The sequence below is a fragment of the Cryptotermes secundus genome, unplaced genomic scaffold (assembly GCF_002891405.2).
Source record: "Cryptotermes secundus unplaced genomic scaffold, Csec_1.0 scaffold93, whole genome shotgun sequence".
Taxonomy (NCBI): Eukaryota; Metazoa; Arthropoda; class Insecta; order Blattodea; family Kalotermitidae; genus Cryptotermes; species Cryptotermes secundus.
Window position 1 is genome coordinate 1,218,566 of NW_019736393.1, and position 23,845 is coordinate 1,242,410.

Below are 23,845 nucleotides of genomic sequence, written 5' to 3' on the forward strand. Positions count from 1 at the left end.
TAGCTAAAATTTTGACAGTGGATTTTGTTGTGTGTACTCTTGCAGAGAAAAAAAAAACAGGGCAGGTTTCGACATGTCGGATCGGACCATTCCCTTGTCAGCATCGACACTCCGAACTACTTGTAATTAAAGCATTGGTGTGTTCGGGCTGCTGAATCGCTCCTATATTATTATTATGGCTGTACAGCCCTTCGTTTGGCCTTGGCCGCTTTTTCAGTTTCTTGATCTATACACAGTAGTTACGACTCCTTGGACGAGGGATCAGCCCGTCTTAAGACCACTAGCTAAACACAGGACAACACAAACACCGAATAAACGCACATGACTTGAGTGGGATACGAACCCAGTGTTCATGCTTTAGACCTCGCAGCCACTGTGATCGGTGAATCATTCCTGTTACTGGGTAAGAAACGAAGTTTTGGGAAGGATTAATCGCCTACAAACAAACGAAGTTTAGAATTGAAGTGCAGAGACTTTACTTTATGTGTTATAATTTGGAGATTTATAATTATTTGTGGTTACAACTTAAACTTCTACAATAAAACAGCTCTGTCAAAGCCTTAAGCCCTTAATTATTTGTCACGGATACCCTGACACGTGACAATATATATGTTCTTCAAACTTTCCTATTTATTGAATACTCCGTGTTTCATTGTGGTATTGCATACTCCTCTGCCAAGATACGCCTTGTTTGCACCGTTCTCTGAACACTGTGTGCAGACATTCCTAACTGCTTTCTCTTTGATTCGATGAATCGCCATTGGGAAATGTTCCTATGTTCCGAGCTCCCAACCCATTAGTCGGTTCTCCCCTACTCCCGCGGGGCTGAGGGTTTGAGGAACAAAGCTCGAATGAAGTCCAATTGCCCCGTTTATCTCTAATGTAACCCGTGTTGAGGAAGGGGCTCTCGCCCTCTCAATTACACTTGAGTACTAATTATATGGGGTCAGCGCGTAAAATTCCTCACTGTTTGTTTTGTAGACGGTGAAAAAGCTCACAAAACGCAGTGGAATGTGAAGAAGTAAATGTAGATGTTTGGAGATGTTTCCCCTCAGCTGGAATTTCAGTTTCAGCGCTACCAAACGCAACGGGATTCCCCATAGAGAGGCCTAGAGCATTGCAGAGATAACAGGGTTTGAATTTAAAACCGCGAGTTTATGTGTGCTTTTCAGAATGAAGTAAAAATCACGCTTCCTGTTTACCCGCGCATTCTAAAAGCGCGCTTCGGCCAAGCTATGCTTCACCAAGATGTCGGTTGACTTTTATGTTAGGAATCCACGAAGAGTGTTATTATTTATTCCTAAGACTTACATTCACGAAGAATATTAGGAACTGTTCATAAGAGTAACATTCACGAAGAATGTTACGGATTCATTCTCATGAGTAACATTCACGAAGAATGTTACGGATTCATTCCCAAGAGTAACATTCACGAAGAATGTTACGGATTCATTCCCAAGAGTAACATTCACGAAGAATGTTACGGATTCATTCCCAAGAGTAACATTCACGAAGAATGTTACGGATTCATTCCCAAGAGTAACATTCACGAAGAATGTTACGGATTCATTCCCAAGAGTAACATTCACGAAGAATGTTACGGATTCATTCCCAAGAGTAACATTCACGAAGAATGTTACGGATTCATTCCCAAGAGTAACATTCACGAAGAATGTTACGGATTCATTCCCAAGAGTAACATTCACGAAGAATGTTACGGATTCATTCCCAAGAGTAACATTCACGAAGAATGTTACGGATTCATTCCCAAGAGTAACATTCACGAAGAATGTTACGGATTCATTCCCAAGAGTAACATTCACGAAGAATGTTACGGATTCATTCCCAAGAGTAACATTCACGAAGAATGTTACGGATTCATTCCCAAGAGTAACATTCACGAAGAATGTTACGGATTCATTCCCAAGAGTAACATTCACGAAGAATGTTACGGATTTATTCGTAAGAGTAATATTCACGAAGAATTAATTTAAGACTATCAATCCTGTAGACAGTCGGTAGGTCTCCTTTGACGGGCGATCAGCCCGTCACAGAATAAACGCATACAGACATCAATGTCTCGAGCTGCATTCGAACCCACAATCGCAGTGTTTCAGCGGGCGAAGACTGCGCGGTAACTGCAATCCGCTTCCCTGTCTCGCCTCTGCCTGAAGAAGTGGAGTGAAGGTGCTATTGACAGTCTTACGGTCGCTTAGATCCACCTTCTGTGGAACCCGAAAGTTTATTGCCGTGTTCACAAGAGCCCGCCAGTGGTTCCTATCCTCAGCCATATGAATCCAGTCCAGAACACCCCCCCCCTATTTCTTTAAGAGTCAGTTTAATAGCATCTTTCCAGCTAAGCAGTGGAAGGAAGCCGAAACACTTAGAAAGCGGAAAAGCGTAAATACTAATTATGTAAGTTAAGTAAGTTTAAGTGAATTAATCTGGGAGCCGTATAATTCAGTAAATTGGTGTTAAATGGGTAAAGGCCTATGTAAATGAGAGTTTAACTCAACTGAAAAAAACACTGAAACAAATGAACAAATTATCCTCTTATCTACACCGTTGTTCTCATTATGGTCTTCTCTCTTGAAGTTCTCCGACTACGGTCTTAATGCACATTTTATTTATCCCATGCGTGCTACACATCTCTCTCATCTTACGCTGACCCGGTCACCTAAGTAACATGAAAAGGCCGCGCCATAGCTCAAGCAGTTAGTCGCTGGCTTTTCCACCGCGGCATCCCGGTTTCGATCCCGGGCCTGGTCAAGTGGGATTTGTGGTGGGGCAGGTTTTCTCCAAGTACTTCGGTTTCCCCTGCCAATATTCATTCCACCAATTGCTCCACAATCACCCTCACCTATCATCTGGGGCTGGTACAATAGGCCAGAAGTGGCCGCAGTACAAGGGACTTAATCCCACCCCACTAGCAATAAAAATAGTAACATAAAAATGTAACAGACCGTGAAGGCCCATAGGTTTGTGAGACGTCGAGGCTCCCACATTTTCTAGAAAATCGGCTCACAGATGATGGCGACGTTAGCCTCACGCGCCGGCCGCCCTTTACACCCAGAAAGATTCCTAGTACTCATTTCTGTTAGAGGCTGAGTCGAACACAGAGCCATAGTGCGGCTGGAATGAATGAAAAATCCAGTGACTTCTCCGGGAATCGAACCCGCGACCTTCCGGCTTGTAGCATAGTGCCTCAACCAACTACTCTACCGCACATAACATTATGCAGTCCTATTATATTTTGTAATTGCTGTATACACATGTTATTTCGCGTGTCTTTTACCCTAGACGGGAGCCGAGAAAGTGACGTTAATAGAAGAGAAGAAGAGAACATGGGAAAATAAATAACGTCTGGTAGAGTGATATGCCATATGCGAGGTTTCCAGTCCGTGTCGCTAATGGTCACACTGTTAATTCTCTTGATTGGTGCGGACGCAGAAACCAACTTCACTGCCTGTGATTGGCACGGCGGACCACTCTGTATAGAACGTCAGTTGAAGTGTTGCCATGCTTTTAGAGCCAGTCTATTTTTGTTGGGAGTGATTTTTTGATGTTTTAGTCTTGAGCTTTTTAAGAAGATGTGTGTGTGTGTGCGTGCGTGCGCGGAAGAAATATCGGGAAACGCCAGCCAGGATGCAGAAGATTATATGCGTTAGTGGGGAGATGGACGAGTAACTCTACTTAGGGAACTCCTTTCGGAGCACGGAGATGCATTAAGACGTAATACAACGGCGGGATATAGCGCACATCATCAACAAAACATGGACTGCTCTAGATACACAGATTTACGTTTTTTATTCATGTCTGCAAGAGGAAGACAGAAATTACCGTTCCCAGAATTGAATGTAAGCCGTTACGTACTAAGCGGCTGGATGCGTTAAGGAGCGCTAGAAATGTTTCTAGATTGCTACGGAAGTGTGTGTTCGCAGAGTGCCGTGACGTAGGCATCCATTAAGCCCCATATTCGTGTGGGATTGCTGTATGGCGTTGTTCGCGTTATATTCAGGTAATTACAGCTGTACCTAACTTGGTATTGATCATGTGAGGACGCTTTCGTGAGAACCTGACATAATTCAAGACAAGTTCTAATTCTCGCCGATTTTGGGGGGGGGAAGGGACTTATTAATGTTTTTTATATCGGACCATTTCAAATTCGCTTGAAGTAGGACCGCATTATTTTGTTAAACAACTTCCTGTGGCATTCGTGATCATTAATTCATTTATCAGTGATTCTAAAGCCCCTTTTTTGGGCCCTGGCTTCTTCTTCAGTTCCTTATTCTTTTTTACACAGACGATAGGACTCCCTGGACGAGTGATCAGCCCGTCGCAAGGCCGCTGCCTACACACAGGACGACACAAACACAGAATAAACGCACGCAGGCAACCATGCCTTGAACGTGATTTGAACCCACAATCCCAGTGTTCAAGAGGGCGAAGACAGTTCATCCCTTAGGCCGCGCGGCCACTGTGATCGGCCGGATATTCCTGTTAGTCCATTTGATTTGTGCTATCGTAGAACAGTGCCATCTTTGCTTCTGTTATTCTTAAAGCATTCACTCAGTGTGAGATAAGCATGTGTTATTGGCTGGCTTTGTAAGGTAAAGAAGGTACGAAAAATCGTAAATTCGTTCCTGTGATTAATAGATTAAGCACGACACCAGGAAGACGTATTGGAGAATGGAGCACAACTCCACTATTCTTTACCTAGACACTAGATGGACGTGAGTGGTGAGCTTTACCTCCGAAGAAAGAGCCACAGATACGGATTGTTCAGGGGGCTGGGTGGGCCCAGAGCCTGTATGGACATTATGAAGAAAATAAACATCTCTTGCCCGTGCCGGGAATCGAACCCCAGCAGTCAAGCCCATAACTTGTCTCTATACTGACTGAGCTATGTAGTTTGTGTTATTTCGTGGGATAATGAGATGGAACAAATTAAATTTGACTCACGAGTTGGTTAACTTTCTGGTTAATATGAATGCTTGTTTATAGGACTGAATATGCGTTTGTTTGTTTGTTGAATTCTGCCAGTTTCACAGATCGATTCAGTGTGTGAGCTCTGAGGCTGTCATTACCATGGCTGGTGATACTGTTTGGTCCTGAAGTTGGAGACAGTACGTTCCCCCGAAACGTTGGTAAACGTCTACCAGACTGTACGCTGTCACATACCAGAGGATGGTACTTTTCTATATAATTTGGTTTGATATTGTCTAAGAACAGCGCTGACCACAATATTTCGTCCTAGGAAGCAACGGGGGCCTGGAGAAAATTACGTAATTAGGAAATTATTAATTATTATTCTTCGCTGAATATAATTATGTGGCTCTATACACCCACCTCCCGTATGTCTTCATGGCCTAGTGCTTAGTTAAGCAAAGTGACTATAATTAGGCAGATGAAGTCGAGGAGAGGATGGGAAGTGCAGAATGTAGCACGCATGGAACAAACTGTAAATGCATACACAAGTTACAAGGGAAACGTAGGAAAGAGAACTCTTTAGAGATTTAGAATTATATCGGAAATTAAACTGGATTTTATCAGCACAATGAGTGAAGATAATAAGTGGAGCCGTATGGCTCAGGACGACGACCAGCAGCGTGTTCTTGTGAACAAGGAATATTCAGTGCAATAAGAGGAGGGGCATTTTTTTGTTTGACTAACTGAATGACTACCAGCTTTGCTCCTGACTTTAGTTACTGTAATCAAAATTTCCTTGTTGATGTCTTTGATGTGAATGTTGGTACATGCAATTGCGATATATAATATTTCCATCGTCTTTTATACCCGAGCCTAATGATAATGTAAGGTTTCGCTTCATTGCAACACAAAGGAGAAATGTAAATCGAATTCCACAGCATTCAACTCGCATGCTTTTCATCTCGTCAGTTTCCGTTGAGCTGCCTTCTCCATATTTTATTTCTTTAAAAGTATTTTTTTTCTTACGTCGGCAGACGGAAAACAATATCAGGAAACCGAATTATATGAAGACTGTATGGGCCCCCTTCTCAGAGTGGTATATAATGGAGTTGCGATGGACCCTCCTGTTACCACAATGATCGTTTGCCCGACTGCTTTGTGGCTTGTGTTCAACAGATGTGGCGCTCCATATCAGCTTTCAGGCGTCATTTCAACAGTCTTATGCAGTGCCAGACCGAATTGGGCCTCTCAGTGTTCTAAAAATACATTTGCGGAGCACCAGTCTTTCTTTTACGTTCTCGTAAGGTGAGATACTGACATTGGAAACATGACAGTTATTATAGCTGACTTTTATAAATTAATTTCAAATTTTGTTCATTGAAAATAAAAGCACCGGTCACGGTAGCCGAGCGGTCTGAGGCGTGTACTGTATTCGCTCGCTCAGAAGCCGGACATAAGCTCGAATCGGACATAAGGCATAGATGTTTGGTATGTATGTTTATTTTGTGTTTATGTTATCCTGGGTTTAGGTAGAGGCCTTGCAACGAACTGATCACTCGTTCAAGGAGTTCTAAAAGAAAAAAAAAAGTAAAGATATCCCTGTAACAGGCCGTGGAGGCCCATAGGGTTGTGAGATGTTGAGGCTCCCACATTTTCTAGACAATCGGCTCATAGATGACGGTAAGGTTGTCAGCCTTACGCGCCGGCCGCCCTTTACCCCCAATATTCCAAGAATATTCCTGGTACTCATTTCTGTTAGGGGCTGAGTCGACCCCAGGGCCATAGTGCGGCTGGAAGGATTGGGTAAATTGAAAAAAAAATCCAATGACCTCATCGGGATTCGATTCCGCGACCTTACGGCTTGTAGCATAGTGCCTCAACCAACTACGCNCAACTACGCTACCCCGTCGCCAAGGAGCTCTACCGTGTGTAATGTGATCAAAATGAAAAAAAAAAAGACCTCGACACTGCAACGTATAAGAAGAACGGTTTAAGTAAGTAAGAAAGGTAAAGTTGTCCCTGTGCTTAATTAATTAATCACTACGTCATGAAGGCGTATGGGGGAGTGGATGCAAGTTTCAAAAAATCTCCCGAAGAGGCTCAATAATTCTTCCCTTCTCAGGACCGATTTGATGGACAGGCGAATTACGTCATTGCATCCACTTTCAGATTTCACGGATCGGGACCCCGGGCATATACCAGTTCAGAATGACCATTATTTCTGTCAGAAGTTAGGCCCGTCCCGTTAGCGACTTCTCTCTCATTAGCCGTGAGGTGCTACAAGAAACCGTGAAGTGGATATCTGAGAGATGACGTCCTCATATGAAGAATGCTACTACCCCTAGGAGGGAGTGAAAACTAGTTACAGGCACGGACTCGAGCCCAGGACTGTAGTGTATAAGCCGTCCCACGCGCACGCTTTAGATCTCACACCCAATTAGTTGGGCAAATTATGTTAATTAGTTATTAATTACTTAATTTGTTATTAGTTTATAAATATGATTACACAAATACTTAAACGCTTCATTTAATTAATATTTGGTTTGGTTGATAAAAGTTTAGGCTAACGTTGTCACTTTTAATTAGTTAATCACCGCTCCCTGATGAGGTATAAGGGGAGTGGGGCACTAGACTGTGGTGAGTGGTCAGCGTCACTCCCCGGCCGCTTTACCCCCGGGGAAAAAACCATTGAATAGGAGGTTGGGTGACCCCCAGAGTCGGTCTGGACGCTGTGGAAAAGAGAAAATCTTCTTGCATCTGCCGGGAATCGAACCCTGGCCGTGCTGCCCGTAGCCTATATCTGACTAAGATATCCCAGCCCCTTAATTGGCCATTTACTTGTTTACCCTGTTTAACAAATATTTCGTCGAAATGTAACCTTAACTGCTCCAGGGGGAGAGGAGTTGTGTAATATTAGCAGACGTGACGGAAAGGAACCTCTGTTCTTTTGTACTTGAGCCAGATGTTTTCTTGTCATGCCCTCAGCGTTTTCGAATGACATGCAAATGAAGTTAGGGATACAATCAGTTTTATTGTCCTTACGTTCACAATAGCTCGGTTTCTTGGACTTTTGCAACAGGCACACATGTACAAACGTTAATTGAATTGTCGGCGCGGAAAAAAGAAAAAAAACGTTTCTCTAGAAGATAGTGAAATTACCATAACCTCCTATATAGGTAATTGTTTTTCAAGTGGAACCCCGATCGAAGCACTTGGTTGTCGAGGAGCTTGTATTTCAAGTGAAAATTGCAGAAACCCTCTTCATGCCGGTTTGAGTTAACAAAACAATAGAAGAACAAACACTTGTTTTCTCAGCGATTCCTCTACATCAATTATCGATATTTCTACGTGAAATGAAATCTCGATTATGCGCCATTTATTTAATTTCGAATTCTACACTGAACATAGTTGTCCTTGAGCTTAATTAAATTAATTACTGTGCCATTAAGACATGAGAAGCGGAGATTTAGCTCCACCATTCTTGGTCTCGATATTAGACGAGAGGCTAGTGTTCAGACTCACGCCTTGGCCACTTTAACCCAGGAGGATCTCCCATTACCCACTGAATAGGCGACTGAGTGGAGCAGAAAAAACGTCTTACCCTTCCCGGGAATCAAATCCCGACTGTCCGGCCTCTAAACCTATCGCTATACCCACTGAGGCACCGCGGCTTATCTTTGTTGTTATTTAGCGGTGTTAAAAGTTCGGGGTTTAATACGGGATTAATTAGTTTGTTGTTTATTTAGTTATTCTGCTAATAAATTTGCTAGGTAATTGCACAGTTGCCGGTCACGGTAGCCGAGCGGTCTAAGGCGTGCACTGTCTTCGCTCGCTTGGAAACTGGGAACGTGGGTTCGAATGGGAATGGATGTTTAGTTTGTGTGTGTGCGTTTTTTTCTGTTTGTTACAGGTAAAGGCCTTGCGACGAGCTGATCACCCGCCCAAGGAGTCGTACCGAATGTGTAAGATCTAGAAAAACCGAAGTGAACGGAGAAGTTCATGGAGGTAGGCCTAGGCCCACTGGAGCTGTAGTGCGGGGGTGGGGGAGCTGGGGGGCCCACTGGAGCTGTAGTGCCAAGGAAAAAAAATATTTTGCCTAACTTGATTCTGTAGATGTGACTATCAGGAAGCTAACGAAACACCGTGGGCTGTTTAACAAGGGTTTGGAAATTTATCACAGAGCGCTTTTGCACTCCTTTACTCAGCGTTCTAAACTTCGTTATGCTAATTAAGAAACTAAGGATTCAGGTGTTCAGAATTGATAATTTTCTCCTTCGAGCCCCCCCCCTCACCCCAGCACATCTCTTGTCATAATACTGAGCTTTCTGGGGCCACATTTTGAGAACAGAGAAAGAACTATATACTGGCTCAGGCTTTACGTTGCTATGTCTGCTTTATACTTTTAATTCAGAATGTGTTTGTGAAAGATAGTTATTGCTTTAATTAAAGCGAGTAGGATTGTCTGCGGTTCATAACATGATGGCCATTTTTCAAGTGCCGCTAATACAGTTACGTTTTCCCAGAGGATCGCTCATTCCCCACAGGGCAAGGTATTCCAGCACAGCATTATTTATTCAGGCTATTATCATTACAGACTTACCTTTCCCCGGCGCCGTGCTGAGCGCTCTGGAGTCTGGCGTGATGTGCAGTAGGCAAAATAAAGCGTGTACTTGTATGGAGACCCGTAGAACATCGAGCGAATGAACTCAATGACTCGCAGCAGCAGCAGCAGCAGCAGTAGTAGTAGTATGAAGAAAGCAGTCTTCTGGGATTTGGCACCGTGTATATGTGGTGTTAACCGACGTTTCGGAGGAACGTATCGCCTCCATCTTCAGGGTAGATGTAAAAGCAGTCTGCTTTTACCGGTTCTCACGGTCTCTTCGCTTGCAGATTTCTTATATTTTTTCTTCTACCCTGAAGATAGAGGCGATACGTTCCTCCGAAACGTCGGTTAAGACCACATATACACGGTGCCAAATCCCAGAAGACTGCTTTCTTCATAGTCACCGCCGTGAAAGCCTCAAATCTTACACAGTAGTAGTAGTAGTTCTACTGGTAGTAGCAATAATGTTAGCAATATTAGTAGTTCTAGCAGTGAATGGTAAAATTATCCCTGTGCTTAACTAATTAAGCACTACACCATGAAGACGTATGGGGGAGTGGATGTATACATCCACAGTTTCTTGACCTCAGCACTACTTCTGCTATCATTATTAGTATAGGTGGAACTGATACTATTATTGCTACTACTACTAGAAATGTAGCCGGGGTTGCGTAGTCGGTATACCGACTGGCTACGGGCTAAACGACCGAGGGGTCGAAGTTCGAGTCTCGGTAGGGTCAAGAATTTTATTTTCTCCAAGTCGTCCAGACCGGCTCTGGTGTTCACCCAACCTCATATCCATTATATAATGGGGGCTCTTGCTCCGGGGATAAAGTAGCCGGGGCGTGACGCTGACCAGTCACCTCGAACTATTGCCGAAATCAAGAAAACGTCAGTATACACATTCACGCTTCGTACGCTTTCATGACGTGGAGCGTAGTTAGTTAAGTACAGGGACTTGATTTTTTACCTTTACCATTATTATTATTATTATTATTATTATTATTATTATTATTATTATTATTATTATTTCTGTTGCTGCTGCTGTTATGATCATCATCACCACAGCCTTTAGGAAGCTGTTTTCTCAGAGTTCCTGCTCAGTATACAAGTATCACAGTTTTTAATTTGTTCAGTGTTTGCTGTTCAAGCAGAAATTGTCCTGCTGCATGCGCTTCAGATGCTGTACAGTGGCGCTGTTTTAATTATTAAAATATTAATTTATACAATCTGTATTTGTGTACATATTTTTTCTCACCGCATAATGGCTGGCGTGATTGCATATGTGGGCACTTTTTTATCGTCTGAATGACACAATTTGCCATGTTTATGTGCGTGTGTATTTGTTCTGGCCCTTCGCTCGTGCTTACTTTATGATCTGGCCTTTGAACGTTCAGTAAGCTCGTGAACAGGTAACAATTGATATGAATCTGCCGCTGCCCACGTTATCTCACGTTCATAGCGCGAGTGGCCTGTGATGAGTAAGAGTGCCTCAGTAGATGGGTTGTCTGCAGGTGCCGTGCTTAGAGATGACAATTAGAATTTGTTTTCCGTTGAATTTTCATAGGTATTTCATCAGTAGCCGGTCACGGTAACCGAGCGGTCTAAGGCATGTGCTGTCTTCGCTTTCTCGGAGACCGGGACCATGGGTTCGAATCCTACATAAGACATGGATTTGTATATGTGTGTGCAAGCCCAAAGCGTGTGTAATGGTCTGGCCAGCTTAAAGTGTATAATGGCCTGGAAAATCTTAGGTTTTTTAATGGCCTGGTCACCGTGAAATGTGTGTAATGGCCAGACTAACCTAATTCGCGGGTGGAGTCCAGGTGGGTCCACTAGGCACGGCGGCCATTGTACCTGCCCCGGGTGATTATAATGATGGAGCAATTGGTGGAATGAAAATTGGCACGGGAAACCGAAGTACTCGGAGAAAACCCGCCCCAGCGCCATTTTGTCCACCACAAATTCCACTTGACCAGAACCGGGATCGAATCCGGGCCGCCAGGGTGGGAAGCCAGCGACTAACTACTTGAGCTATGGCGCGGCCTTCGGGCTAACATAAAGTGTGTGTAATGACCTGTCCAGCTTAAAGTGTATAATGTCCTGGACATCTCCTGGTTGCACTATTCCGGCTTTGAGACGTCATGTCACAATGTAATTGGGCCCACCTGAAATCTAATATTGCGTATATTAAGTTGGGCGGTTGGACTCTGGAGTGGAATTTCTAGCAATAATTCTGCGTCCACTTGGCCTAAGATTTTCCTGTCATTTTGTCAATTACCTGATCTTCCGACTGCCTTCGTTTATTTCCACTGGGATAAATTATCTTGGGCTTCGAAACGTTAATGATAATATATCATTCGAGGCGAGTGTTATTTTTATGTTTATGTATATGCTGCCCCCGGCAAACTGATCAGACTGGACTGTAGACGGATGTGCTGAATCTGTAACTAATTTCTCATGCGAATGAAAGGTGGATATTAATCCTCGGGAAAAAAAAAAAGCTAATGTTTAGTTTCATATTCTGTTACGGTCGAAACGAGATAAAAGTTACGTTAACTTTGTCTCTCTTGGTTTTCACGGATGGGAAACCTATTACATGTCAGTCAGGGATTTATATCAGTACGATACGCCTGCGTGATGCGACAACTTCTCCGACATTTGTGCAAAGCGTGTTACAGGATTGTGTTGGTTCAGGCGTGAGTTGTCTGATGTATAGTTCCACCTGGCCTGGCTTATGAAATGAGTCTGTAATCTTCATAGAAGCGAGTGAACTTAGTCACTCATACCTTCCATTTTGTAGGGCATAGTTCGATTCGGTCTCATGAGGATTAAATGAGCTGGATCCTGGACTATACAGATACCTCTCTCAGGTTGTCTCACATCTTCAGGCGTTTCGAATAACATGGACGTCTTGTTATGTTTACGATGGCGCCCAGACGTGTACACCGTCACTAATATGTACTTAAGGATTTTGTTCTCAAAATGGAGTCAAAATCCTGCAAATAGTTCATCTTGTGAAGGATCTGATAGATGCATAGGCAGACATACCTGCTATCGAACAAGTTGGACCACTAGCAGCGTCTTTGCCTGGTGTTCGGTTCCAATGTGGGCCAACCACCCACTGTTGTGAGTGAGGATTTAGCGGATTCTTTGAGCCCCTAACGAAAAAATAAAACTCCTTGGCCTCTAGTCCATAAGCGAACTATACCGACCGAGCGACCGCCGCTTGTCGGCGAAGTTAGTGCCAAGTTTAGCGGATAGAGGGTGTCGCGTGGTCGGCGCAACGGATCCCCACGGCCCTTAATTTTGGTTTTCTACGCCCCGCTACCCATTGGAAAGGAGAATGAGTGAGCCCCAGAGCCGGTCTGGACGACATGGAGAAGAAACAATTTTTACTCTACCGGGATTCGAACTCCGACCGCTCATTCGTCTATCCCGTAGCCATTCGCTATACCGACTGCGCTCCTCAATTTATACAGATGGACATAATAAATTATGCGTAAAATAAACATTTAAATGAGTATCTGTCAGTCATATTTACACATGTGCAAAACCTAGATTTACAGGCTTTGCAGTAGCAGAACGGTATTATCGCGTGAAATGTGCAGGCTTGTTTTGACGTATGAATATGAACGAATGTGAGTTTACATATTCATCAGAACGAAGGGGGGTGAAGTGATTGAGGGTTCGTCGGCAATTCAGTGCTCCGAACCACACTGTAGAAGATCTGACAAATGTGGATACCACGCAGCCAATGTACCTCTTAAGTAATGTTATCTTGCGGGTCCACTGACCACTGATACATCTGCCCCAAGAAAACAGAATTCATTAGTTTCAACTCCGTAGCATCACCACTTCTGGTCACGCTTGTACCGGCTCTGGGCCCCACTCAGCCTCCTGTCCAGTTGGGGGGGGGGAGAGGTAACGTTATCCCTGTAACAGGCCGTGGAGGCCCATAAAGTTGTGAGACGTCGAGGATTCCACATTATCTAGACAATCGGCTGATAGATGGCGATGTCAGCCTTACGCGTCGGCCGCCCTTTACCCCCATGAGCATTCCTGATACTTGTGTTAAAGGCTGAGTTGATTTCAGGGTCATAGTGCGGCTGGAAGTATTAGGTCAATTGAAGAACCGAGTGACCTCATGTGGAATTGAACCCGCGACTTTCCGGCTTGTGGCATAGTGCCTCCCCTGTCCAATGGGTACCGGTACCTTCTTCACAGGTGGTAAAGCGGCCCATGCCTGAAACTAATTCCTCATCTCCGTTTACTGTCGAGGTGAAGAGCAGTTGAGCCATGTACCTCCACTCCCCATACAACTGTATGGTGTGGTGCTTGGAAGAATGCATGCATAAGGGCAGGCCTAGACTTGTCCTTGCACCGCTATCATCAGTGGTCTGTTGTGTGTCCCTCTGTTTCAGCTTTTCAACAATCCTAAACTTAAGATGAAGTGTAGTATCTTACTTAAAGGAGTGTCAGTTGGTTCCATAAAGCAGTGACCCACGTGACCAAATCTTCAGTAAGCAATAGTATTAACAATCACATAGAATGTGTGTGGCTAATTCGTTCATAGGGTTATTGGTTATTTCTAGTTTGTAAAGATATCCTTTCAGCTGACAGTGTCCTGTAAGGATTTCTCTCACATGACCAAAACAAAAAACAAAACAAACTCTGTGGCCTTTACTCCGCAAGCGAACTATTCAGACCGAGCAACCGCCGCTTGTCGGCGAAGTTAGTGCCAACTTTTGCGGATAGAGGGTGAACGTTGTTAGTGCAACGGATTCCCACGACCGTTAATCTCGATTTTCTTGAAACAGCTCCTCAGTTATCCTCTCGAGTCTGACTGGACCCCATTCCAAGACCCACTACTTCTCAGAAAATCTCCGGGCGGGTGATCAGCTCGTCGCAAGGCCTCTACATGTAGACAAACACAAAAAAACGCACACACACAAACTAAACATCCATGCCCTGAGTGGGATTCGAACCCACGATCCCGGCTTCCGAGCGAGCGAAGACAGTGCATGCCTTAGACCGCTCGGCTACCGTGAGAATTAGGACGATCACAGTGGCTGCTCGGTCTGAGGCATGAACTGTCTTCGAACATGGATCGTGGATTCGTAGCCCAGTGGAGACATGGATGTTTGTGCGTTTATTGTGTTTTTGTTGTTCTGTATGTAGGTAGCGGCCTTGCGTCTTTGTACAGGATCAAGAAACTGAAAAAGCGGCAGAAACCCAAGAAAGGGCTATAGAGCTATGGTAAAGGAATTAGAATTAGACATGGGAAGGTGCGAATATTTGAGAAAATATATGACAGTTTCTAGAAAGTGTGAATGTTGGCTGTACTAACAAAATATGAAAATAGTACCACGTAGTGTGTGATTGTTAACGTTTCAGTTACCGTTAAGCTTTGCGTTGTATCACGTAAAGGATTATTTCTCCTGGAATTTCTTCCGCTTTCAATTCTGTGACATGGATACAAACAACTGTAAGCTGCTGTAGTAGAGGCAGGTAGGTATGATTAGTCCTGCCACTTGCTGTAAGCGCTTGAGAGGGATGAGAATGAGATGCTAGCGAGTCCAACTTCTGCTCCTCGTGACGTGATGACTCCAGGGAGGGAACACTTCACAAAACTCTCTCTCTCTCTTTTACAAATGACTGCAATGCCTCCACCAAATTCACCTTGCCTTACCGGACACTGGGTCCCATGGACCTCATTACTTGTGGTAGTAATCTCCCCAAGCAGTTTAATTTAATCCTCTGCCCTTAATTCCTCGGCCAACTTAAGTTCGTACGAGATTCATTCCAGTATGGGATTAATTATCAGTGGCGGCTGGTTGAAAAAAGTTCCCTTTGGATTATCATATGAATAATCTCTGTAAAATTAATTAAGGTAATCATTACATGTGTTAATAAAATTGTTGATAATTAACAGTTTTGCCTGTAGCGTATTAGGCATAAACATGTCCACATTTTCCTCTCTGGTGTCCAGAAATTATGGAGGCGTTATGGTTAGATTTCTATTTTTCAGCGTGAAGAGTCATGCGTTTTTCCTGAATGGATCACTTGATCATTAAGGTCTTTAATGAGGCTGTAGCTCACAATGATAGAACAAAAACAAATTTCATGGTTTTATTCCGCAAGCGAACTATTTCGACCGTGCGACCGCCGCTTGTCGGCGAAGTTAGTGCAAACTTTAGCGGATAGAGGGTGTCGCGTGCTCAGCGCAACGAATCCCCACGGGCGTTAATCTCGGTTTTCTAGACCGGAGCCGCTATTTCCTTGAAATATATCCTCAGTTATCCTCACGAGACTGAGTGGACCCCGTTCCAGACCCACTACTTCTCAGAAAACCTGGTACCTCTGGATCTGTAGCCACGAACTCTGACCACTAGACCATAAAGGCGGTCACTGTGTCCATTCAGTTTCTGCATATTTACAAGATGGCGTCATTTGTCTGTTGCAGGTGGCCGAGTGGATGGTGACAGCCAGGATACCGGTAAGTGGAGGATACACACGTTCCATTCGCAGTTCAAAAATGGGTTAAATTTCACTGGAAATATTTAACTGCCAACAAATCGAAGAATTTTTTGAATTTATAAACTTGATATGTACTTCACACTTTCAAATTGTAGCAGCCGAATTTCGTCATCAGTTTCGTTGCTTGTTAACAGTGAACGTAATCGGAACGTAATATTGGAACCAATGTGCACCCTACCGCTTACATCACCCCTAAATACACAGTTTTCCAGGAGGGAAGGTCAGTATTCTGGGAGGTCACAGTATTCTAAGTATTCTAAGCAAAAAGTGTATGTGTACATGTGTCCTATTCCGAACGTTTTCCTAGATAGAGCTATTTCACTATACACCAAGTTTGGAATAACACACAGATCTCTTCATATGTCAGAAGCAGACTGTACCATGTCGTAAGCACGACGCAAGAATGTGTTCGTTTCTTCGTAATTCTCTGTGCAGAGATGTGTGTGTCTTTCTTATAGGCCTTAACTGAACGGTATTGCGGGGACTGCAGGTGAACTGTATGCCACATGAGGCCCCCCATTTCTCTGAAATTCGATTTCGCGTCCTAGACAACAATAGGACGGTGGCTGGGTTATTTTCAGTACAAAAAAACATCAGCAGCAGAACTGACTGTGGGGACATGAAGTTTATGTAGTGACAAATCTCTTGATAAAAGAGGTTGTTAGAACGATACGACGTAATGTCCTGTACGTTGACGAAAAGTAATAAATTATTTTAAGCTGGCACGCGATGGTTCTGCGGCGATATCCCTTAATCAGGACTAACTCAATGGACTAAGGAGTAAATAGTGGCTACGTCTTCAAGAAATTGCCCGCATTTTTATTGAACCAAAAGGTTCATTACGGCCGCCTCTGTGGTCTAGTGGTCAGAGTTCCTGGTTACAGATCCAGAGGTCCGGGTTTTATTCCCGGGGCTACCAGATTTTCTGAGAAGTAGTGGTTCTGGAACGGGGTCAACTCAAACTCGTGAGGATAATTGAGGAGCTGTTTCAAGGAAATAGCAGCTCCGGTCTAGAAAACCGAAATTAACGACCGTGGGGATCCGTTGCGCTGACCACGCGAACCCTCTATCCGCTAAAATTGGCACTAACTTCGCCGACAAGCGGCGGTCGCTCGGTCGGTATAGTTCGCTTGCGGACTAAACCCACGGAGTTAAAGGTTCATTACATTTTCACAAGAATCCACCATCGCATTGTATTTCAAGGCAGTTGAATCCATATCACATACCCATTTCATATTCGTTAAGATATAAGGTGTTTTAGTATAAAATGATTGGACAATACCGAACAGTGTGACTCAGTATGTATCCGTATAATGCTTTTACATGTTTCGTTCAGTTGTGCCCATCATCAGAAAGCAATAACAAGATGTTAAGGAACTACTATTACATAGACCACAGTACATAAGCTTAAAGTTTTGTATAAAGACTTTTAATAAAGCTAAAATGTTGCCTTCTGAAGATGGTCACAACTGACCGAAACATGTCCCTTGTACTGCGGCCACTTCTGGCCTATTGTACCATCCCCGGATGATAGGTGAGGGTGATTGTGGAGCAATTGGTGGAATGCAGATTGGCAGGAAGATTGTCCACCACAAATCCCACTTGACCAGACCCGGGATCGAACCCGGGCCGCCGCGATGTCAAGCCAGCGACTAACCGCTTGAGATATGGCGCGGCCTACTGAAACATGTAAAGGCACTATAATACTGAGTCACATTGGGCGGTGTTGTCAAATAATTTTATAATAATTAACTAGTGTGAGGGAACAGAATGTATAAATTTAACGGTGTTTTAGCATTATATTTCAGTGTATGCATACATCTTTCAAGTGGGCTCATGCATTAATATCTTCAATACGTATCTTCACATGCATGCTACATAATGTGCTCGCTCCTCACCCCCCAGTTTGTTCCCCAAAATATTAGAGATAATAATGACAGGCCTACAAAGATCTTAAGATCCAAAAGTTCTTGACGATGGTATATTAATAAAATTCTTGATTTTTTTCGAAATTATCCATCGTCCTCTTTTTATATTTGAAACATGACGTCTCGGAAGTCGGATTGGTTCATTCTTCAAATAAAGCCTACTCATTTGGGTCCAATCGATAAAGCTAGTCTCTGTCTCGAGCGATAAGGACTGGCTCTATCGATTGGACCCAAATGAATAGACTTTTACATGAAGAAGGAAATAATCCAGCCTCCGAAACGTGTTTTAAACAAAAGCAGCTCGTTGGATAATGTCCAGAGAATAATTCTACAGTTTTTGGTTTAGACAGACTGTCGACTGGAGGGCCGGTGTTTGGTTCCCGATCAAGAAGTCTATTACCCAATGGGTGCCGTGGTCCTCTCCCACGGGATAAAGCGACCGGCACGTCAAGCTTACGAACCTTCACTCACCCGTACGTCTTCATTGCTTGGTGCTTAGTTAATTAAGCACAGCACCTTTACAGCATGCTTAATGAAAAGTTCCAGTTATGGAGCTTTTTAGTAGGTCTTAGAAAACTTTCTCCGTCTTTCTGTTCCTCTTCTCACTAAGGTCAAAATGTTCTCTTCCGTATCTCACGAGCGCCCTCGAGGTGAAAACCCAAGTTTTGCAATATAATTTTAATCTGTTGCTTCCGCTTACAAATACTTGAACGTTATCACATTTTCGAAGGATTTATTTGTATCACGATTTGGTCCTGTATTTTGTATGACTAACTTGAACTTTAGCCGTCACTGGAACTTCTGTATCTTTCTTTGTGGCGTGTATATATAAGCTGAGTGCATTTTCATCAACACCGACTAGAAACCGCCTTTCGTCTTTTCATTCTCTCTTGGTATGACTAAAACTTCCTTCTAAATCAGAGTTGAATGCGTATTTTATGAATATCTGCCTGTTGTGTGTAGTAGAAAATTAGAAAAGTTGAAAAAGTGGAACAGATTCAGCTCTGACGAATGGGAAAAAAAGTAAAGATGTCTCTGTAACAGGCCATGGAGCCTTATAGGGTTGTGAGACGTCGAGGCTCCCAGATTTTGTAGACAGTCCGCTCACAGATGGCGGTGAAGTTGTCAGCTCTACTCGCTGATAGGCCTTTACCCCCAGGAAGATTCCTGGTACTCATTTCTGTTAGAGGCTGAGTCAACCCCAGGGACATAATGCGGCGGGAAGGATTAGGTCAATTGAAAAACCCAATGACCTCATCGGGAATGAAACCCGCGATCTTCCGGCTTATAGCATAGTGCCTCAACCAACTATCGAAGACATCAGCGATAGGGAATCGGTTACGGAGAATATTTTTCAGCCTGGAAAGGTAAATCCTTCTGAAAGTTAAAACGAATGACTGCAGTGGCGAGAGTTTGTAACATTTTTTAATAGGCCGAGGATTTGAAGTAGCCGGCTGATGATGTTTTGTTTACGGAGCCTCCACTGCATGTTGTTGCTCCTCATCCTTCAAGTGGAAATTGCGGTGGGTTTGGGGTTGGACGGCCGGCAGATTACAGCTCTCCATTTGAGTACTGCGCCTCGCCCGTTCTCACATCCTCTGTAGGGCGATTATGAAACACAGTCACCGCCCGTGTGGAAGGAAATCTGCAGCCACGCGCTCCCTGAAAAGTTTTCTCATTTTCAAGTTTTCATCAGTCTAATTTGTTTGCCTAAATAAGAGAATTTCAATTCACATTCGTATGCATACAGCGTGTACGTGCAGACTGTCCCTGCTGGCTCAGTGATACTGCGCCTGGTTTTGGTTTATATTCGGGAGGAAATTACTTCGAGTCTCGGCAAGGTCACCGTCTGTCCTGACTGGTGATTGATGATGTCCTCGTGGTTTTCCGCCCTACTTCCAGGCTATTAGAGGGATAGCACCTAAATATTGCTACAGCCACTTTGACCCAATGTCTTTTGTGTTACAGTACGTGTTTTGCCTCGGAACTCATTTTTGTGTTTGATACAGCAGCGTTAAATAGTTTAGGCTCTTATCGCAGACGGAATTGCATCTAAGTTACCGGATAATTAGTGAATATTATCATGATACAGGACAGTTGACCCTTGTATGCGCTCTTTACATAAGAAGAATAAATGAACGTCCGGCCTCTGGTTTCCTTTCCAAAAATGCTGAAAGAATATTGATTAATTTTCGTTTAGTATCTTTACACTGGGAGCTGACAAGTGAATTTAATTTTGCTGTCAGCCGTGAAATATAAATCCTACTTTACATGAAGCTCTGATCAAATAATCCTGAAATCTGATGTTTTCACATCGTGTCTATGAGGACTACTGTCTTGTGGGAAGTGGCGCCATGTTTGGTAAAGATTTACAGACATTTCGGAGCGACTTCCGTAAACATGTACCAGACCACGTGACGTCACAACCAAGTAGACAGTAATTTTCAGAAACTGCTCAGTGTAGAAAACCTTCCTGCTTTTCATAAAATTAGGACCTTGCGAAGATCTAAAAGATTTATTTGAAATATTTATCCATATTTAAAAGAGTTCAGGAAGGGTACTAACTCGAACTCCATGCTTCAAATATAAGAGGCATGGCGGTGGTCAAGCTTACGACCGTTCAAGAGACTCAGCTACCGTTGTAGCATGAGATACATAAGATAGGCATGATCTGCTCTGTAAAGCCTGTACTGGCAGAGGACTTGTGTATAGTTCTAAAGGAAGAATTTTCAATAACACGCTGTATGTTCGATACGTACGCTTTAACAAGGGCCAAGCCTCTTCAAGAGAGACAAACCCTTCGTCTCGCCAGAGAGGATATTACATAAGGACTACGATCATAAGGGTTCAGTTGCAAAAAAAATCTGGTCGTGGGCCTCAAAGCGGACTGATTGGTGGTAAACCGCCGGTCTTAAAGTACATGGCACTGCCTCGTGAGCCACCATGCCTCTTGTCCACTGGGAGGACTCCAGAGCACTGGGGCATTAGACTGTCTCCTTCTTGAAGTAAGCGATTTAAGTTAAGTGCATAGTGAACCACATTTATGCGAGGCAGGGGAGTTGTTTTTGCTGTGATTATGGTCAGCATTTGTGTACTTGTAACAGTCAGGACAGCGTCCCATTGGTGTCATCTGTGCAGGGCAGTAAGGTTTCTGCTTGTGTAGAGGAAGTAGGGTTCCGGCTGTCTGGTCACATACCTCCCAACCTTCGTGGAACGGACGGAAGGAAGGTGAATAAAGTAAAGTTTTTGTGCTAAATCACGTACTTGGACCACTTTCCGCATGGGCTCCATATTAGAAACGGATGTCGACGTTTTTTTTTGTGAGGGCGTTTTCATTCGTATGTTCACTTCGAGTTATATAAAGTGAATTAACATTGTAGTGACGTAAGCCCTTCAAAGTGCCGATCACACTGGCCGTTCAGTCTAAGGCATGAACCATCTTCTCCGGCTCGAACACTGGGATCGTGGTTTCGAATCCAATTCAAGACATTGATGTTTGTGTGTATTTGTGTCCTCTGTGTACCTTGAGACGGACTGATCCCCCGTCCAAGGAGTTTTACCGACCATATAGATTATGTTTCTGAAGGCTACTTCAAAATAAACCCCGTGGCCTGTAGTCCGCCAGCGAACTATACCGACCGAGCGACCGCCGCTTGTCGGCTAAGATAGTGCCAATTTCAGCGGGGAGAGGGTGTGGCGTGGTCAGCGCAACGGATTCGCACGGCAGTTATTCTCGGTTTTGTAGACCGGAGCCTCTGTTTCCTTGAAGTAGCTCCTCTGTTATCCTGACGAGGTTGAGTGGACCCCGTTCCGGAACTACTACTTCTCAGAAAATCTGGTAGCGCCGGGAATCGAACCCGGACCTCTGGATATGAAGCCAGGAACTCTGACCACTAGACCACAGAGACGGTTCTGAAGGCCTAAAGTCATTACGTCGTTAGTTCATGGGCGTTAGTTAGCGAGAGTAGACTGAGCCGTGACTATCCATAGAGAACTCTGATATGTGGTAGTGCTGCAGTTCTGAAGTTGAGCACTTCAATTTGTTATACTTTACTAGCTTCCTCTGACCCCTTCTGCCTGGGCTGAAATTTGCAAACCGAAGACGCTTAATTCTATATAAATATTTGTAAATAAGTTTGCAGCGTCGAGCTCCTGGCTGCGTAGGAAGGGAGACAGACATAACTTTCAAGCAGGGAGTTTGATAGACCATTATATTTACGCTCCCATATAAATTTATTGTATTTTTTAAGGATTACCAGGTGAAGAGTGTGTCACTCGCTCGATGGTAAGAGTAAACTCCGCTGCAAAACTCATTAACGCCGCGCATTCACAACATTTCACACGAAACGTTCAGGAAAAGCAATGTATTTTTACTTCACGTTATAAGCTCCTCGCTGGGAAATTGAAGTTACGAGTCAAAGCCGTGACAGAGACATTGCATACGGGATTCAGAAATTCTAGGAAGTTTCTGTCATGTCGGTGGAGTCGGTATAGCGACGGGCTAAGGGCCAGACGGGTGGGGTTCAATTCACAACAAGATTTTTCTGTTATCTATAGCGTCCAGATCAGCTCTGGGACCCACCCAGACTCCTATCCAGTGGGTACCTGGGGCTCTTTTCCGGGGGTATAGTGGCCATACCGTTGAACTCACCACTCACCTTCATCTAGCGCCGAGGTCAAGAATGGTGGAGCTATACCTCCACTCCCACATATGTCTTCATGCCATAGTACTTAATTAAGCGGAGGGACAACTTTGTCTGTACCGGCTCCTTTTTGCACTTAATCACACTGAATTTATTTACACGGTGAGGTTTCTGTTCTTATACTTACTGAGGTGAAGTGTATTGTTGCCATGCTTAACCATGACGTCATGAAGACCTGGAGTTAAGCCTCCGTATTTGCCAAACATCGAACTGTCAGTTTTACTTTCCGGCCAATTTGCTCCTGGTAAAGAGATCCGGGCTGGACTGGTATGGGAAACGCTGGCCTTCGCCAGCAGCACAGTAGTCACAGAAAGAACAACCCCTCTCATCGAGGAGGAGACCCCATTTCAAAACGCGTACATTGTCTTGGGAAGAAGAACAATATGGAGGCGATATGATCCTCCGAAATATAAAATGACTGTTCACCGAACTACACCACTCCGAATCTCACAACACAGAAATCTTCACAGCCGCCGCTTTAAGAACTTCAAATCCAATTTCACCAGTTGTCGTGTACATATAAGAGTAACACTTGGGCTTTCGAATAAGGGAGGAACATGGACTGAGGGTGTTTTAGAAGAGGGAGCTGCTTATTAAAGTGTAAAGAACACAAAGATAGGAAAATTCCATAACAAGTAGCTTTATTTTTCGCACACTCCACCAAATATTTGGACCCAAGAGAGATGAAACAGTAGGAGGTTGGAGAAAACTGCATAATGAGGAGTTTCACATGTACTCTTCTCCAAGTATAATTAGAATGATTAAGTCAAGGAAAGCCGGTCGCGGTAGCCGAGCGGTCTAAGGCATGTACTGTCTTCGCTTGCTCGGAAGCCGGGTTCGTGGGTTCGAATCCCACTCAGGGCATGGATGTTGACTTTGCGTTTTTCTGTGTTTGTGTACTGGTAGAGGCTTTGCGACGAGCTGATCACCCGCCCAAGGAGTCCTACCGAAGGTGTAAGAACTAGAAAAACCGAAGTGAACAGAGAAGTTCATGGAGGTAGTCCCTGGCCCACTGGGGCTGTAGTGCCAAGGGGAAAAAGAAGTCAAGGAAGACGAGACGGACAGAGCATGTAGCAGGCATGGGGATAAGAGAAATATATACAGGATTTTATGTGGGAATGTCAGAAGGAAAGAGACCACTA

The 23,845-nt window shown here is 44.0% G+C and overlaps 1 protein-coding gene across 4 annotated transcripts in view; it reads left to right on the forward strand.

The window, feature by feature from the left end:
• Positions 1-23,845, forward strand: part of LOC111869778 (protein O-linked-mannose beta-1,2-N-acetylglucosaminyltransferase 1) — a 420,171-nt gene that overhangs the window by 202,309 nt on the left and 194,017 nt on the right. For all 4 annotated transcript variants that reach the window (XM_023861532.2, XM_023861533.2, XM_033753555.1 and 1 more), the window contains one exon: positions 15,999-16,031. The gene's annotated coding sequence lies outside the window, so the exon portion shown is untranslated. The remainder of the gene's footprint in view (positions 1-15,998; positions 16,032-23,845) is intronic.